General features: G+C 44.5%; 1 long non-coding RNA gene across 1 annotated transcript in view; it reads right to left on the bottom strand.

The window, feature by feature from the left end:
- The window catches only part of LOC141146913 (uncharacterized), a 47,998-nt gene that overhangs the window by 14,835 nt on the left and 15,159 nt on the right, over positions 1-18,004 (bottom strand). The window contains exon 3 of the long non-coding RNA XR_012244997.1: positions 15,560-15,752. This is a non-coding gene — a long non-coding RNA (uncharacterized lncRNA). The remainder of the gene's footprint in view (positions 1-15,559; positions 15,753-18,004) is intronic.

The raw sequence follows: 18,004 nt of genomic DNA, 5'->3' as shown, positions 1-18,004 counted from the left end.
AAGATAGAAGAAAGAAGAAAAAAGAAGCATTTAAATAAAGGAATTGTCAAAAACTGTCTCTTGTCATTTTTAACATTTTTGACAGTTTTTTTGTGAAATGGTACCCCCTTACCATTTCACACGGGGGGGGGCGGGATCTGGGGGTCCCCTTGTTAAAGGGGGCTTCCAGATTCCGATAAGCCCCCCGCCCGCAGACCCCCACAACCACCGGCCAGGGTTGTGGGGATGAGGCCCTTGTCCTCATCAACTTGGGGACAAGGTGTTTTGGGGGGCTACCCCAAAGCACCCTCCCAATGTTGAGGGCATGTGGCCTGGTACGGTTCAGGAGGGGGGAGTGCACTCTCGTCCCCCCCTCTTTTCCTGCGGCCTGCCAGGTTGCGTGTTCGGATAAGGTTCTGGTATGGATTTTTGGGGGGACCCCACGCCGTTTTTTTTTTTTTTAATTTTGGTGCGGGGTTCCCCTTAAAATCCATACCAGACCTGAAGGGTCTGGTATGGAATTTAGGGGGACCCCCACGTCATTTTTTTTTAAATTTTGGCCGGGGTTCCCCTTAATATCCATACCAGACCTGAAGGGCCTGGTATGGAATTTAGGGGGACCCCCACGTCATTTTTTTTTTTAAATTTTGGTTCGGGGTTCCCCTGTGGGGAATTCCCATGCCGTTTTTATCAATGAACTTTTATGTGTATTGTCGGACCGGCAATGAAATAGCAACGAGTAGTTTTAAATGACTTTTTTCTCCTTTGAAATGTCATTTTGCGGTCAGACTGTTCTAAACACGGGAAACATGTGCCCCTTTACAAGCATACCATAGACACCCCCCAGCTACGAAATTTAAAGGGATATTACACTTTTATTGTTTGACTTTAAGCATTTTTAAAATCACTGCTCCTGAAAAAATGGCCATTTTTAAAACTTTTTTTTGCATTGATCCATGTCCCCTGGGGCAGGACCCAGGTCCCCAAACACTTTTTATGACAATAACTTGCATATAAGCATTTAAAATTATCACTTTTGATTTCTCCCATAGACTTTTAAAGGGTGTTCCGCGGCATTCGAATTTGCCGCGAACACCCCAAATTGTTCGCTGTTCGGCAAACTTGCGAACAGCCAATATTCGAGTCGAACATGAGTTCGACTCAAACTCGAAGCTCATCCCTAATCAGGACTGATCAATTTTCAAATATATATAACAGGAGTAGGCAACCTTTTGAGCACAGTGTGCCGAAAAATGTTTTCAAAGAAATTAAGTGTGCTGATTTTATAACAAAAAAAATGTCAACTTCACACTCTCAATCACGAAAAGGATTTTTTATAAAGTAAATGCTGTAAACTACTTTAGTAGTGAAAAATTAACATCCTGCACTCTTACGCCTCAGATCAGCCCCAATTGCTGCAACTCCACACCTCAGATGAGCCTCAATTCATGTACCTTCACACCTCAGATCACTGTCCCCCCTGCAAATCTGTTTCACCACTGTACCCCCCTGCTCATCTGCCCCACCAATGTACCCCCTTTCTCATCTTCCCACCAATGTACCCCCTTTCTCATCTGCCCCACCACTGTACTACCCTGCACATTTGCCACACCACTGTACCTCCCTGCTCATCTGTCCCACCACTATAACCCCCTGTACATCTGCCCCACCACTGTACCACCCTGCTCTTCTGTTCCACCACTGTAACCCCCTGCTCATCTGCCCCACCAATGTTCCCCCTTTCTCATGTGTCTCACCACTGTACCTCCATGCACATCTGCTCCACCACTGAACCATCTTCTCATCTGTCCTAACACTGAACTTATCTGCTCATCTGCCCCACCACTGTAACCCCCTTTCTCATCTGCCCCACTACTATACCTCCTGCACATCTATCCCACCTCTGTTCCCCCTGCTCCTCTGCCCCACTGCTGTAACCCCCTGCTTATGTGTTCTACCGATGTACCTCCTTTCTCCTCTGCACCCCTCTCCACATCTGCCCCACCTCTGTACCCCCTGTTCCTCTGCCCCACCGCTATACCCCCCTGTTCATCTGTCCCACCAATGTACCTCCTTTCTCCTCTGCCCCAACACTAAACCCCCCCGCTCATCTTTCCCACCACTGTAAACCCCTTCTCATCTGTCCCACCACTGTAACCACCTGCTCATCTGACCCATCACTGTACTCACCTGCTTTTCTGTCTCACTGCTGAACCCCCTTCTCAACCTTCCCACCACTGTACCTTCTGCACATCTGCCCCACCACTGTACCCCCTTGCTCTTCTGTCCCACCAATGTAACCCCCCCTGCTCATCTGCCCCATCAATGTACCCCTTTTCTCATTTGCCCCACCACTGTACCACCCTGCACATCAGCTTTACAGCCGTATGCCCATGCTCTTCTGTCTCACTACTGAATCACCTTCTCATCTGTCCTAACACTGAACCCATCTGCTCATCTGCCGCACCACTGTTACCCACTTTCTCATCTGCCCCACCAATGTACCTCCTGCACATCTGTCTCACCTCTGTACCCCCCCTGCTCTTCTACCCCACCTCTTTTCCCCCTGCTCTCCTGCCCACCACTGTTCCCCCTGCTCACTGGCCCCACCACTTTAACCCCCTGCTCATCTGCCCCACTAATACACCTCCTTTCACATCTGCCTCACTGCTCTACCCCCCTGCTCATCTGGCCCAACACTGAATCCCTGCTCATCAAGCCCAACTCTGAACCCCCCTGCTCATCTGGCCCATCACTATACCCCCCTGCTCTTCTGTCCCACTGCTGAACCCCCTTCTCATCTCTGCCACCACTGTACCTCCCTGCACATCTGCCCCACTGCTGTACCCTCCTGCTCTTCTGTTCCACCTCCTAACCCCGTCGCTCATTTTCCCCACCGCTGTACCATCCTGCTTATCTGCTCCACCGCTGTACCCTCTTTTCATCTATGATATGCGTGATATGCAGATTGGTGAAAGTAAGCAGAGATGAGACACATCTACCTGTCCTGGCACACTCATCCTGCTAATACACCTCTTGCATCCAGCCCACGTGGTTGTATGTGATGTCACATACATGCATCTGGAATGGATGCGCAATGATGAGCTCAGGTCAGGTCTGAAAGCAGTGGGCCTGTGTGCAGGATCATAAGTTGAGCTGAGAAAAAGTGGTTGGGTGTGATTTTCATTGTGCTGAATACTGGCTGTGGCTTAAAGGGACTCAGAGTGCAGGGGTTCAGTAGTAAGTGACGCAAAGGTTCAGGAATAATTTCAACAAAGTTCCCAGAAGCTCAACAGTAATTACACAAACTGTCACCTGATTGTGGTTTTCTCAATCACAGTGAAATCCCTTCTTTCTGAGATTGGTAGTGGCAACCAAGCGAGTCATCTTCCTCCAGATGGTGGGCGGGGCTAGCAGGACTGTGATTGGCTTTAGCAGTGGCCAAGACAATCCTCCTCCTGGAAACAGGGATGACCCCTCCCTAGCAGAACTGCACCCAATCTCTTCTCCATCACAAAAGCTGACAATCATAGCTACAGCAAAGTTAGAGAACCAAACAATGTTTCCCATCTTTTACAATGTGTGGGGGCAGAGTGCCTCCCCCTTAGTGCAGGTGAGGCGTGGGGAATTCTGAAATTGGAATGCATTAGTGTCTCACTGACACTTCCCTGCGCTGCTCTGCTGATGGGGAGGGAATCGAGTGCTGGCAAAAGAGGCTTGGCGTCCCGGGGGTTGCCTACCCCTGATATATACCTTTATTTGTAGGCACTATAACTTTTACACAGACTAAATAATATACACTGTAGCAGAATACATTTTGGTCTACATTTCTGAAGAAAAATTGTTTGTTTGCAAAATTATATAACAAAAACTAAAAGTGTTTTTTTTTCTAAATTTTCGGTATTTTTTGTTTATATAGCAAAAAATAAAAGACCCAGTGGTGATTAAATACCACCAAAAGAAAGCTCTATCTGTCTCAAAAAAATGATAACAATTTATTTGGGTACAGTCTTGCATGCCTAAGCAATTGATATTCAAAGTGTGACAGTGCTGAAAGCTGAAAATTGGCCTGGACTGGAAGGGGGTGATATTGACTGTACTTGAGGTAGATATATTTTTGAAAGCATTCTTACTTTGCTGTATTTCTTCACACCTGCCTAAAACTTTTGCACAGTACTGTACATACTAAGGCTAATTTGGACAGGAAAAAATTAACCTACCAGCATGTCTTCATAGTGTGGGAGGAAACTAGACTATCCAAAGAAAACCTGCTGAAGCACAGGGAGGACATGCAAACCTAATGCAGATGGTATTATGTCTGGGATTATAACCAGGGACCCCATTATTGCCAGGAAGACACGATAACCAGTAAACCAATGTACTGCATGGGAGCAGTGACCATGAAAGGTGGTGACTCTCCCTAGAGTAATCTAGTTTTCAAAGCACCTGTGGATTCAGAACATTACAACTGATGGGCACTAGGGATGAGCTTTCTGTTCGGGTCGAACATGAGTACGACTCGAACATTGTTCGCCCGTTCATCAAAAACTGAACATTATGGGCCATTCACGCCAAATTCGAGTGGCGTGTAACGGCCCATAATGCACTGTGAGAGCGCAGTGCATTGCTGTATGATGATTGGCCAGAGCATGCACCATGGCCTGCATGCTTTGGCCAATCACAGCACCCTCAGCTATGAGAGCCATAATTGGCCAAAGGCAGGGTGCCTTTTGGCTGTGCCAGCTGCCCAAAGTTGACATGTGGTCCTGATGGCTGTGGAACAGAGTTCTGCTACCACTGCAAACAGATCTGGCACCCTAACCAGACATGTGATGCTGCACGCCAAGAACAAGCTCAAAGCTTACGCCTGAGGACAATCCGCTCGTCATCACTGTTACAGCCAAGAATCAGGAGCTGCAGGTTACACCGCACTGAAGGTTCATGTGCTTCTACCCGGGAAAGCTGACGGTTGGTGTCCATAGACGAGATCCAGTATAGTTGTACGGCATTTACCTAGTCCATATGGAACCCAGGCTCGTATGACCTCCTGTAATTAAGAGGTTCACCGTTTCCGGTAAGCGCATTCATATGATTGAATTGGCGAATATTGGTGCCTTATAGAAATGAATCTGCTTCCCTTTGCCAAGAAGAATTGATTATTTGTGTGATCACAAGGACTTTTTCTTATTATTATTTGTGCTGCACTAGTATTGTTTTATAGTTTGTTATCTAGGTTGGTGAATCCTTATAGTGTTCAGCTTGCATTTCTCATCACATTATAGTTTGCGCTGATTGCCTTTAGTTTATTATTAGTCTCGTGTGTATATATATATATATATATATATATATATATATATATATATATATATATATATATATATATTTATATATATATATATATCCACTGCATACAGTTTAGCAGTTTAGCTATATCTCACTGCAGGCCGTTCCTGGTGTACTGTTTCTAATATACTTCAGGCAGGCAGGTGATTCAGTTAGCTGCAGTGTATTTTATATATATATATATATATATATATATATATATATATATTTATATATATATATATATATATATATATATATATATATATATATATATATATATATATATATATATAGTCTCGTATAAATATATATATCCACTGCATACAGTTTAGATATATCTCACTGCAGGCCGTTCCTAGTGTATTGTTTCTAATATACTTCTGGCAGGCAGGTGATTCAGTTAGCTGCAGTGTATTTAATATATATACAGATAGTCTTGTATATATATATATATATATATATATATATATATACAGTGGGGCAAAAAAGTATTTAGTCAGCCACCAATTGTGCAGTTCTCCCCCCAAAAGATGAGAAAGGCCTGTAATTGTCATCATAGGTATACCTCTATGAGAGACAAAATGTGGAAACACACTCACACATCACATTGTCTGATTTTTGAAAGAATTTATTTGCAAATTATGGTGGAAAATAAGTATTTGGTCACCTACAAACAAGCAAGATTTCTGGCTCTCACAGACCTGTATCTTCTTCTTTAAGAGGCTCCTCTGTCCTCCACTCATTACCTGTATTAATGGCACCTGTTTGAACTTGTTATCAGTATAAAAGATACCTGTCCACAACCTCAAACAATCACACTCCAAACTCCACTATGGTGAAGACCAAAGAGCTGTCGAAGGACACCAGAAACAAAATTGTAAACCTGCACCAGGCTGGGAAGACTGAATCTGCAATAGGCAAGCAGCTTGGTGTGAAGAGATCAACTGTGGGAGCAATAATTAGAAAATGGAAGACATACAAGACCACTGATAATGTCCCTAGATCTGGGGCTCCAAGCAAGATCTCACCCCGTGGGGTCAAAATGATCACAAGAACGGTGAGCAAAAATCCCAGAACCACACGGGGGACCTAGTGAATGACCTGCAGAGAGCTGGGACCAACGTAACAAAGGCTACCATCAGTAACACACTACGCCGCCAGGGACTCAGATCCTGCAGTGCCAGACGTGTCCCCCTGCTTAAGCCAGTACATGTCTGGGCCCGTCTGAGGTTTGCTAGAGAGCATTTGGATGGTCCAGAAGAGGATTGGGAGAATGTCATATGGTCAGATGAAACCAAAGTAGAACTGTTTGGTAGAAACACAACTCGTGTTTGGAGGAGAGAGAATGCTGAGTTGCAACCTATGTGAGCCTATCAAGGGAGTCTGTGGACAGGCGCACTCTATGATCCATTACAAACCCTCCAGCAGCACTGAATGTGCGTTCAGAAAGAACGCTGGATGCAGGACAGGCCAGTAGATCAATTGCATATTGAGCTAGTTCTGGCCAGTGGTCCATCCTCAAGACCCAGTAACCCAGTGGATGCTCTGTTGGAAAGGTCTTTAAGTCTGCTCTTTCCCCTAAATATTCCTGCACCATGTAATGCAGACGCTGGCGATGGTTGCTTGAACCGATCGGACCTTGGCGCTGAGGTCTGAAAAATTGTCTGAAGGCATTGGTCAGCCGGCCACCTTCTCCACTGCTCTTCCTCTGACTGAACGAAGCTGTCATGATTATGCAGTAATCTTTGTCTGTCAGCTTACCTCTTCTCCATGCGTACACCTTTAGAGGCCAGCCACTCTCACCTGGCTACTTAAATAATCTCTCCTCAAAGCATGGCTCCACCCCAGCCCCTATCAGGGAACTCTATATTAACCTGTGCACTGCAAGTCCTGGGGAATCTTATGCTCTAGCCCCTGTGGGATCCGTGTTGGTGTTCCAGCGGACCTGCCTTCCTTACCACCTAGACTCCCATCCGCAGCAGTCAGCCATAGGTTCCACTACCTTTGCGGTGCACTCCTGACCCCAACGGTGTGCATCTGTCACCTGGCCTCAGGTGACCTGACAGAAGCCTCAGGAGCATGTTGTCCAGCACCAGGAAATCGTAACCTCACAGGGTCTGGAAATGCATTGCACAAACCTTTCTTGAAGGCCTCCTGAAGATGTTTCATCCTCTGCTACCTCTGCGAAGGCAGGATGAGTTCTGCAACCTTACTCTTGTAACATGGATCAAGAAGGGTTGCCAGCCAGTAATGATTCCTTCTCTTTGATACCACGAATCCTAGGGTCCTTATGCTGCATGGCCTCCCTGATTCTGCAGAGCCTGCGAAAGTTTGCAGAGGCATTCGATTCTGAGTCCTCTGGGTCACTAAGGATCACATGATCCGTAACAACCTCCTCCCAGCCACTTACAACTCCTTGGGTTTCTGGGGACTGAAAACCATCCCTTGAAGACTGCTGCTGAGTGTTATCCTCCACGTCCATGCTGACACAATCCTCCTCCTCCTCCTCTTCTTCCTGTGTGTTTGGCAGGCCTGCAGGAATAATATCTGGATAAAGGGGGTCTTGAGAGGTAAGGAAGTCCTCCTCTTCCTCACACTGTTCTGCCTCAAGTGCCCTGTCCATTATTCCATGAAGCATGTGCTCCAACAAGAAGACAAGAGGGACAGTATCACTGACACATGCATTGTCACTGCTCACCATCCTCGTGGCCTCATCAAATGGTGACAGGACAGTGCATGCATCCTTGATCAGTAGCCACTGGTGTGGCAAAAAGAAGCCAAACTCCCCTGACCTTGTCCTGCTGCCATACTCACACAGGTACTCATTGATGGCCCTCTGCTGCATGTACAGCCACTGCAGCATTGCCAAGGTTGACTTCCACCTGGTGGACATGTTACAAATAAGGCGGTTGGTGGGCAGGTTGCATTCCCTTTGAATGTCAGCCAGCCGAGCACTGGCATTGTATCACCGTTGGAAATGACCACAGACTTTTCTGGCCTGCCTCAGGAGATCTTGGAAGCCTGGGTACCTGCTCAAGAACCGCTGCACCACCAAATTCAGGATGTGTGCCAAACATGGAACATGGGTCAAGTGTCCATGTTGGAGGGCGGAGAGAAGGTTGGTGCCATTGTGGCATACAACAAAACCTGGCTGAAGCTGGCATGGCGTCAACCACCTCTGAGCCTGCCCCTGCAGAGCTGACAGAATCTCTGCCCCAGTGTGGCTCCTGTCCCCTAAGCAGTGGTTTAAAATTAAACTACGTAGAGGGTTCTTTACTGTAAGAGCGGCAAGGATGTGGAATTCCCTTCCAAAGGCGGTGGTCTCAGCGGGGGGGCATCGATAGTTTCAAGAAACTATTAGATAAGCACCTGAACGACCACAACATATATTCAATGTAATACTGACATATAATCACACACATAGGTTGGATTTGATGGACTTGTGTCTTTTTTCAACCTCACCTACTATGTAACTATGTAACTCATGCAACGCATGGCATCTTTTTGCCTGAGTGCTTGCGTAGCCCCTTGAACACTTACGGAGCACCGCGGGTTCAGAGAACAAATCTGCAGAAGAGGCCATAGAGGAAGAAGAAGAGGAGGGGGTGGAGGAGAGAGCCGTGGCAGAATCAACGCTAGCATTTTGGAGGTGTGGTGGCGGAACAAGCTCCAACAATGCTGAACCCTGTCCTGCATCCTTCCCAGCTGCCAGCAGAGTTACCCAGTGCGCCGTGAAGGAAAGGTAACATCCCTGCCCATGCCTGCTAGACCATGAGTCTGCGGTAATATATACCTTACTGCTGACCGCCCTGTCCAACAAGACAAAAACATTGCCTTCCACATGCCGGTAGAGAGCTGGAATAGCCTTCCATGAAAAGAAATGGTGTTTTGGAACCTGCAACTGAGGTACAGCACATTCCACAATTTTCACGAAAGGGGGCAGAGTCTACCAGCTGAAAAGGCAGTAGTTGCAGTGCTAGCAATTTGGTCTAGCTGGCATTCAAGCTAGCATTCAGACTGTGAACATTTGGATGGTTGGGACCGAATTTCTTTTTACGGTTTAGCAACTGGGGTAGGGAAATATGCCTGCTAAAATCGGATGGTGGTGTACTGCTTGCAGATTGGCTGCAAGTACTTGGGACACCTATTGCTATACCTTCATTCCTCTCAGTGCAGGTTTTCGAGAGGACTGGAGTAGGGTTGGAGATCCCAGATGAGGAGCAAGGAGAAGTCTGCCTTTTTCTTTGATGTGGGTCTTTCAAGTGCTGTTGCCAATGGATATTGTAATTATGAATATATTTAATTTATATTTTATTTATATTTAATGAATATATTTAATTTATATTTAATTTATTTATATTTAATGAATTTATTTAATTTGTTTTTAACTATATAGGGCGGAACATATTATCTTCACAGAAATCTCTGGTAGACCAGACAAGTCGGTGCCTAGGCTTGTGTATACAAACAATGGGATCCAAACCTCATTGTTTTACACATGCTCACTTCAAAGAATCCCATGCTGGGATATGCAATGAAGGGAGGCCAACCCGTAATCAATACTTAACTTCCAGGGAAAATTCAAGTTAAGCTCCTGCTCAGAATAGTCACAAGGATTTGCATTAAAGTGGGCTGACTTATGCAAAGTATAGGGATTGGAGATGTAGCCAGTCCTTAACCAGGAATAGGGAAGCTCACCAATCAGAGCCACGCTATGCCAACCAATGAGGCATCAGCATGTAATTATATACACAGACTAGATGAGAGGGAAACACATACTTTTATGGGAGAGCAACCATCAGAATGGAACCTTGGTGCAAAGGGTAATTATGGGAAAAGTCTGCATTTTACTTGTAACTAAATATGTTTGCAAAGTAATGTTTTCAGGAATATACTCTGTATTCCTTCATGTAATTCTCTTATTTTAACCTAATATTTTCTACCATGGTGTAGACTATAGATAGATGGTTGTGTATTAGATAGACTTTCAACTACTCACCAATAAATGTTGTTATTGTGTTAAAGCTTTCACTCATGGTCAAAGAACTCTCATTTAACCCAAATCATATCTGAGAGATATTAAATCTCAAATATAGTATACGGGAAAAAGACAGCATGGGAGGTCATCATATGTCTGGTCATGCATGTGGTGCCCAAGTGGCTGCTGTTGTGGCCACACTTGATCAGCTTCAGACATAGGTTGCAAACAGCAACGGTGCGATCTGCTGCACACGTGTCCAAAAAGGCCCACACCAAGGAACTTTTCAAAACCAGGGGGGAGTCAGCAGCACCCTGCACCTGCGGAGCTCTGCGGTGTGATGCAGTAGGGTGGCTGCCCTTAAGCTGCCCCCTAGAGGACATCCTGCATCATTGGAGTTGTGCCTCCTCCTCCATCTCTATTCTATCGGGCACCCAAGTAGAGTCAGTGACCTCATCATCCCCTCCCGCCTTGTCACTGGAGCAAACTTGGCACTATGCTGCAGCTGGGGGAACATGACTGCTAGTTTTTTGTCCTTCTTGGGCACCCCCTCTCTCTAGGCTCACGTTACTCCCTTCCTCAACCTGGGAACCAATATCAGAGCCTTCAAATCACTGCGCGTCCTCCAGCAGCATGTACCCGACAATGTGGTCGAATAGGTCGGGGGACTCCTCCTTGCATGATGGTTGGGCTACGGAAGAAGTGACTGTGGACAAGGAGCCGGTGGAATAGGCCGCTTTAGCAACTGCATAGGAAGGAAAACTACTCTGAGCCTGGGTGACAGAGGATGAGGAGGATGAGGAAGGCTTTGTTATCCACTCCACCAACTCTTCTGCATGTTCTGGCTCAATAACACGGCCAGCAGCAGAAAAAAAGGACAAGTGTGCCCCACGGCCACCGGCAGAGGATGCACCATGTCCATGACCAGCACTGTTGACTGTAGACACAGAGCCTGCTTGCCCTCCTTTAGTGGCCTGTGAGTGTCTGCCTCTCCTTGGTGGTCTTCTGGACATGATGTATATTTTGTTTTGCAACACCGCACTACACTGTATTGTGTACTGTGTACACCACCACAAAAGTAGTAGCAACTGCACTACGGCTGCACTATATTGTAATTACAATTTTTGATCCAATATTTCACAGCAGGGCCTGTTCCTGCGCTCAACAAGAGTATCTGTGAGGCTTTACAGTGTTGTGCCACCACCACCACCGCCTAAGGCCCAATATTTTTGCCCCTGTTTAACAGGGGCATGTAATTACAATTCTTGATATAATATTTCACAGCAGGGCCCGTTCCAGCGCCCACCAAGAGTAACTGTGAGGGCTTACAGTGTTCTGGTACCACCAACACCTAAGGCCCAATTTTCCACAGAGTGTATAGGGCAGGCCATATAGTATATACAGGCGGTCCCCTATTTTCAAACATCCGACTTACAAACAACTCCTACTTGCAAACGGGGGGAGGCAACAGGAAGTGAGAGGAAATCTACCCCTAGGAAGGGAAATTCTCTCCTGTAAGAGTTATTATGGGAAAAAGGTGTCTCCACTGATGCTTTATCACCAATCCTTGTTTCCCTAATAACCCAAAATTTTCAAAATCCAATTGTCATTGGGACAGAAAGTGAGGTGAAATCTTCTGAACAGTGGCACAGACAGCAAAAAAAATGTTACAGAGGTGATAACCCTGCCATATATTATCCAAAAAGCTTAAAAATAGATTTTTTGGCTGGAGCTACACTTACAAAATGTGCCTGTTCCAAATTACAAACAGATTCAACTTAACAACAAACCTACAGTCCCTATCTTGTTTGTAACCTGGGGACCGCCTGTATACTGCTGTTCAGAGTATATAGGGCCTGGGGGCCCCATGCCTTTTTTTTATTTGGGTGCAGAGTAATGGATCCGGTAATGGGCTGGGGGGGGGCAACATTACAGCCACAAGCAGTTTTAAATGACTTTTTTTCCTTTAGAAATGTCATTTTTGGTATTGTTCTAAACACAGGAAAAATGCGCCACTTTACAGGCATACAATAGACACTCCCCCCCCAGGCACGATATATAAGGGAATATTACACTTTTATTGTTTCACTTTAAGCATTATTAAAATCACTGCTCCTGAAAAAACTGCAGTTTTTAAAACTTTTTTTTGCATTGATACATGTCCACTGGGGCAGGACCCGGGTCCCCAAACACTTTTTATGACAATAACTTGCATATTAGCCTTTAAAATTAGCACTTTTGATTTTTCACGTTCGTTTTTTAATGGGGTTCGCACAAAATTTTGGTCTGTCCGCATGTTCTACCGCAAACCGAACTAGGGGGTGTTCGGCTCATCCCTAATACTCACCAAAACAGGTGTCCCCATTCAAAGTTTTATCCTCACTTTTTGTTGTGGTGAGATCTGTAAAATCCTGGATTTACCTTATTATTCTGCCCTGGTTTCAATGATCACAAGGATTAATAAAGAGGGTAAATCTTCCTAGTGGGCACACAGAGACCAATGGCAACTTGGCAGAGGTGCTAAATCTCCATACTCCATCCAAAACTAAAAAGAACTTTTTAGCTACAGATATGTTTTAAGACTTGAATCCATGTTTAACCACCACAGCCCTGGAAGCATTTACCCCTGTAAAGCGGAGTTCCACCTGGGAAAAAAAAAATTAAAAGTCAGCAGCTACAAATACTGTTTAATATAAGGACACTTACCAGTCCAGGGGGCCTGCGATGTCGGCAACCAAAGCCGACTCTTCCTCAGCTCCGGATGCAGATGCCGGCATCCTTACTAAGGGAAACAGGAAGGTATTCCTTGCGGCTTCACAGCCTGTTTTCTACTGAACATGTGCGAGTCGCGCTTAGCTTTCTGAATGGTCCCTGCTGTCTTCTGGGACCTGTGTGTCTCCCAAAAGGCAGCGGTGGAAGGAGGAGGGGCCGGACATTGCGTAGTTCGCTGCACAGATTGCGGCAATCTTTCCCCGGAAGTGGGAGCAGATACCTGGATTTGACAGGTATCCACTCCCCCCTGAAAGGTGCCAAATGTGGCACCGGAGGGGGGAGGAATCCGATCCGCGGAAGTTCCATTTCTGCGTGGAACTCCGCTTTAACCACTTCTGGACCAAGGCTATTTTTGACACTTGTTGCTTACAAGTTAAAATCAGTATTTTTTGCTAGAAAATTACTTATAACCCCCAAACATTATATATATTTTTTTAGCAAAGACCCTAGAGAATAACATGGTGATCGTTGCAATATATTATGTCACGCGTTATTTGCGCAGTGGTCTTCCAAACACATTTTTTTGGAAAAAAAAAACACTTTTTTTAATAAAAAAATAAGAAAGCAGTAAAGTTAGCCCATATTGTGAAAGAGGATGTTACCCCGAGTAAATAGATACCTAACATGTTACACTTTAAAATTGCACGCACTCGTGGAATGGTGACAAACTACAGTTCTTAAAAATCTCCATAGGTGACGTTTAAAATTTTTTAATGGTTACCTGTTTAGAGTTACAAAAGAGGTTTTTTGCTAGAATTATTGCTTTGCTCTAGCGGTCGTGGCGATACCTCACATGTGTGATTTGAACACCGTTTACATTTGCAGGCACGACTTACGTATGCGTTTTCTTTGGTGCACGAGTTCGCAGGGATGGGGGTGCTTAAAAAAATTGTTTTTTTCTTTTTTTTTTTCTTTAAAGTGGTAGTAAACCCTGTTACACCACTTTTACCTACAGGTAAGCCTATAATAAGGCTTGCCTGTAGGTACAGTGAATATCTCCTAAACTTGCACAGTTTAGGAGAAATTCACTGTATCCACATATGCCAATGTCATCGACACATGCGAACTGAAGATACGGCCCGCTCATGCCGTTTCTTCAGTGGCCGTGCCATGACCGGCGGTTTCCGCACGCATGCGCAGGAGTGACGTCATCGCGGCTCCAGTCAATCACAGTGCCGGAGCCCGCAAACCCAGAAATAACTCCGGAAGGCATGTCACCAGTCACAGCGGTGTGTGGGGACAGCTGCAACAGCTTAGATCTAAGGTAAGTATTTCAGAATGAGCTAGTATGCAATGCATACTAGCTCATTATGCCTTTGTCTTGCAGGGGTTTTTTTGTCCCTCCCTCCTTTGCACTTCAAAGTATTCAAAACGCAAAAATTGGCGTTTTGGAATTCTACATTTTTTATAAATCGGCGCCATTGAAAGTCCAGTAAACCGGAAATGACATTGTGACGTCGCTTTCGGGTTTTTACATTAGAGACCCGATAAAAGCCATTCCTGGCTTCATTCGAGACTCCACACAGCCGGCGGATGTGCCAGATGGTTGCTCCGGTCTCCTGGTGGGACAGGAGACCCGGGCAGTGCGGCAGAAGGCAGCGGGAGGGGGGCAGGGATGTCCCCTCCCGCTCCTTATGATAATGGCCGAGTGGCTCATTAACCTCATCGGTTGTTATCATGAGAGAGCCAACCACTAGCTCTAAAAAACGGTACCGGGGTGATGCCTGCAGCTGCATCACCCCGGTATAACCACTTAGGTACAGGTACGTGATTTTGCATGAAGTGGTTGACCAGGCCATTTTTTGTGATACGGCACTGCGTTATTTTAACTGACAATTGCACAGGAGTGCGACACTGTACCCAAATAAAATTGATGTCCTATTTTTCCCACAAATAGAGCTTTCTTTTGGTGGTATTTGATCACCTCTGCAGTTTTTATTTGTTGCACTATAAACAAAAAAAGACTGTCAATTTTGAAAAAAATAAGAATTTTTTACTTTCTTCAATAATACATATCCAAAAAAAAAAAAAAAATGTATTAAAACAAATTTCTTCATCAATTTGGGGCAATATGTATTCGTCTACATAAATATGCGTATATTGATTGGTTTGCGCAAAAGTTATAACGTCTACAAACTACGGGATAGATTTATGGACTTTTAATTTTTTCTTCTTTTTTACTAGCAATGGCGGCGATCAGAGATTTTTAGCGGGACTGCGACATTGTGGCAGATAAATCTGACCCTAAGTGACACTTTTTGGGGACCAGGGACACCAATACAGTGATCAGTGCTAAAAAAATGCGCGCTATCTATTGCATGAAATGTTGTTTCGCACAATAGAGCCGCCCTGCCACAGTATATATACAGTGGGCGGTCTTTAAGTGGTTAAAAGCCCCAATCAAATAGAATGTAGTAATGCTAGAGATGGTATTAAATCTAAAGCCTCAAAGAAATGTCCTTTCTTCCTTCCTTCCTTCCCCCATTTACATATGGAAACACCCACCTGCACATTACAAAGGGTTAATGTTTTCCATGTGGGGCCGGTCCATGGTGGCCAGGAGGCTGGTGGTGAGGATCGTGATGGCCTTGATGTCCATGTGGAGGGGGATGATGGTCTCCAAGAGGTGGGGCAACATGCCCTGGTTGGTGTTGTGGTCCAGGGTGTGGGTGACCTGGTGGATGACCATGGGGCAGTCCTGAAATAGAACATGGTGTTTTTTTTGTTTTGCAGATATCAAACACCTCTAATAATACATAATTTCTTGGACTTGTATGCATATTTTGCAGACAATAACAAACACTATGATAATATCACTGTAACAATGTGAACGAATTAACTAATGCTAGTGCAAATTTACCTGTGCTTGAAGGGTAACCACCAAAAAAAATTAAACAGCATTTACAATTGTAACACAAGCCATATTGTAATTTATCGTTATTGAAAAAAAATACCTTTCTTTTTTAATCTGCAGTGCTGTCATTTTCTGTAAACGTCAAAGCAATATGGCAACTGGAGGCCTTCTGTACATAGTTGATGTACAGAACTTCCTCAGAACTGTAATTTCCTGCTTGTGTGATTGGCTTACTGATTTTGCCAGAAGTCTACACTAAGAGACAGGTCACATTTTTAGCACCCTCTGCAACAAAAATGCAATCTTTGGCGAGATACTCCCAAAGGGCTAAAGTATAACTAAAGCCAAAACTGTTTTTTCATTTTGCATAGAGTAGAAAGGGATTAGAACATCTGTCATGTTTTCAATTGCTACCTCTGCCCCCATTAGGAACATTTACCTTCTCTATTTGTCCTGTTTACCATTATCATCATGGAATTTTACAACAATTGGCAATGTAGTCATTTACATTATTGGGCTTTATACGGCAAAACAATTCTATAGAGTGCATCCAACTCTTAGGAGACAATCAGGAGACAACAAAATTAAAAAAACAGCAAAGGGAGTGTGCCAAGTAAGTGTGAGTTTAAAAGTAGTAACACTTTAAAAAACACTTACATCAAGGTGTCTTGTGAGTATCATACAGGAATAGTGCAGGTTGCCATGCAGGCAAGCAACTGTCACGATCCGATGGAGGACCACTGAAAACCAATCTCGGACCCACCGTTCAGGGATGTAACAGAGCCTAATGAAGGAGGCGGGGCCTCGGAAATGCGTTGCAGCCTGGCCCATTCCTCACTTGTGTGTGGGCTTGTGTTGGCTCTGTCAGTGGCGTGAAAGACCTGCAGACACCGCCGGTGTTACATCCCTGAGCGACGGGTCCGAGCTTGGTTTTCAGTGGTCCTCCATCTGATCGTGACAGCTGCTTGCCTGCATGGCTAACCGCACTATCCACGTATGCTGCTCACAAGACACTTTGATGTGTTTTTAATAAAGTGTTACTGCTTTTAAACTCACTTGGTGCCCTCCCTTTGCTGTTTTTTTGTCTTATCTGAGGGAATCCCACTTCCTGCTTGAGTAGCTGCCTGTGTTATTGTGCGAACCATCCCCATCTGTGGATTCATCCTTCCAGGGATTTCTCCATTGACTTCTCCCCACCACTAAGGACTGTATGGGTCATATTTATCTTTGTTGATTTATGTATTTATCATGGTTTATCTTCACCATTGCCAGTGAGCGCTGACTCACATGCTACTTGTTAGTTTGTGATATATCGCATGACAATCAAAATTAAACTATTTCAGATTTTAAAAATGAAGTTGCATTGATCGATATTGATTGCTATGAGTTATTCCACTTTCCATATCATCATTCCCATTTAATAATGCCTTATTCCCTTCTGAAAAAACTGTATGCCCCCAACTGCTGGTAAAACAATTACACCCTCTGGTGTTTAGAACTGCAAAAAATTATATAAACCAGCGCATATATAAAATATTATAAAACAAAACTATAAAGTGCAAATATTCATTCAAGCCATACTATCCCAGAAAAACTATATTAGTGCAAAGTGATCATCCAAACATATAATGAATCAAGAATTATACTATATGTGGCTGGACTTCCAGGATCTCCTTTTTCCGCCAGGACTTTTACATATGGCCTAGATACATCAATGGAAACATGCTCCAAGTCCTTTCCTCGACTGTACCTCAACGTAATAGCAATATTCGAACAGAAACAATTTCATAGTGTAGTATGTATCAAAAAACGTAATTATCTACTCCCAAATAAACTTCCACAACAGTCCCTCAGCTTTCAATGTTACAAATGGGTAGAAGGCTCACCAGAAATATATGACCTGTTGATTTACAAGCAAGTCAAAAACATATACTCATCAACCTAGCAAGATGTCACGGTTTTTCTCCTCTTTCTTGAAATACACACAGGATCAAAATAATCCCCACTCCTCAAACGTTCAGGACTGGCATTCAAACATAAACACAAATATAGTGTACTAGAATTCAAGGTAGCACATCACACAACATTATACTCAC

The sequence above is a fragment of the Aquarana catesbeiana genome, linkage group LG06 (genome assembly GCF_042186555.1).
Source record: "Aquarana catesbeiana isolate 2022-GZ linkage group LG06, ASM4218655v1, whole genome shotgun sequence".
Taxonomy (NCBI): Eukaryota; Metazoa; Chordata; class Amphibia; order Anura; family Ranidae; genus Aquarana; species Aquarana catesbeiana.
Note: the sequence above shows the minus strand (reverse complement) of the source record. Positions and strands in the feature narration are given on the sequence as shown.